Here is a 1,852-nt window from a genome sequence, read left to right on the forward strand (position 1 = left end):
AAGGAACCTTACTAAGGAGTCTCTACCATCTGATATGCAAGGGGGTCTGTGGAGGGTGACCCCAAGAGTCTCTGCCTGGATGATGATGTCACCCTGGTGAAGTGCTGTCAGTCAGATCCGATGCTCACTGACCCTGTGCCCGACAACACGAAATGCTGCCTGTTCCTGTTAGTGAACCTTCTGCCAACCCTGATGCCTACTCTCAGCCACCCCAATACCACCCACCGACAGGCAAATGAAGTCGTTCCTGCACTAGGGGACACCAACCCCGAGGAGACCCCTGTCCGGCGCCCAAATCCCGCTGAGCATCTCTGCGACTGCTCTTCTCTCGCCCCCTTCCCAGATGTGTAGATGTGTTTGTGACGGGGATGGAGCCAGGGGCTGTGTGTAAGAGGGAAAGAATCCCGCAGGCTCCCAGCCAGCAGGCAACCGGTTCCGGGGGAGAGGGGTTTCAGGTGGGTCTCCACAACAATCAATTCAGTCTACAATGACGGGAAGCGGCTCCTGCCCTCCTGCCAAGATCATATAATAGGGGAATGGAAAATGCAGACCGCTCCAATAGCCAGTTGCCAAGGACTACAGAGAAAAAGACATTGCTTTTTTGGGGGTTTTTTTGCAGCAAATGTGCCTGAAGACATGAATATTTTACACGCACATACCAACGGCGCTCCACAGGCCCACAGCCCCAGCCAAGTCGCTTTTCCTTGAAAGAAATACCGTTCAAAAATGTTCCGTATCTGGCGGGTGTGCAGATGCCTTAGAATTGACCTGCATCTTCCCGTGGTCACTGGTGGTGTCTCCATCCCAAGACCCCTTCCAGACCTGAGAGCCAGGCCTCGTGGGGATGCTTGCGGTCTCTAAGGGATCTGTGGAATCTAAGACCCATTGTTCTCTTTCCTAGAAGCTAGCGCTGCCATCCTGGGGTAGTGGAGAAGAACCAAAGAAAACACTGAGAAGGGGGGAAGCCCCAGCCAAGTGGCATCCGTGGCATCCACCGTGGTCAGTGGTGGCTGAGAGTGCAGGAGCCACACAGGATGCGTGTCACCCTCTCGCCACAGGGGGCACTGGAGGGGTTGCCATATCATCTTTCCTTAAAAATTTAAACACATTTTCTTTTTTGTAATCTGAGGAGGCAAAAAGTGTGGGAAAGAAGAACTCCATAATTAGTTGGTGTGGCTCTGTGTTTCAGACTTCTCCCTCATAGCTCGCCACAGGTTTTTTGTTTCCTGGGAGTGGGGTGGGGATGGGATCTCAGGCTCATGTGCCTTAGACTGGGTGGTGGCCACGCCATGGGAGGAAGGACAGGCAGCTTCATGAAAGGCTGGAGGGTCCCCTCCAGGTGGTTTTCCCTCTAGCAGAGCTCTGAGCATGGGTGTGCCGGTCCCTCCCCATGGTGCTGACCTCCAGGGGTCCCTTCTGCTGGGGACAAGGCCTGGGCCTCATGGTGGGCTGCCTGCATGTATGTTCTGGGACCCACCTCGGCTTGGGTCTGGTGGTCCTCCTCTCCAGCCTGCAGCGGAGGCTGATTTGAGTCAATGCACCGAGGAGTGACCCAGACTGGGTGGGGCCCTCAACAGAGGACAGCAGGCTATCATGGAGCGAGAGGCTCAGTGCGTGGATGCTCAGGGGTGGACAGAGGTCTCTCTATCCCACAGGAGAGGGGCTGGAGCACTAGCTGTGGCTCATACTCGGGATCTCAAGAAACTTCTCTGGCTTAAGCCCCAGAGCTCAGACCATTCACTCATCACTCATGTCCCTCGCCTAACAGGAAGAGCACCTTTGGGGGGAGGGTTCTTCCACCAAGCCCAGTTCTAGGGAGCTATGCCCCAAGACTAGCTCAGGCCAAATGGGG

The sequence above is a fragment of the Tenrec ecaudatus genome, chromosome 2 (genome assembly GCF_050624435.1).
Source record: "Tenrec ecaudatus isolate mTenEca1 chromosome 2, mTenEca1.hap1, whole genome shotgun sequence".
Classification (NCBI taxonomy): domain Eukaryota; kingdom Metazoa; phylum Chordata; class Mammalia; order Afrosoricida; family Tenrecidae; genus Tenrec; species Tenrec ecaudatus.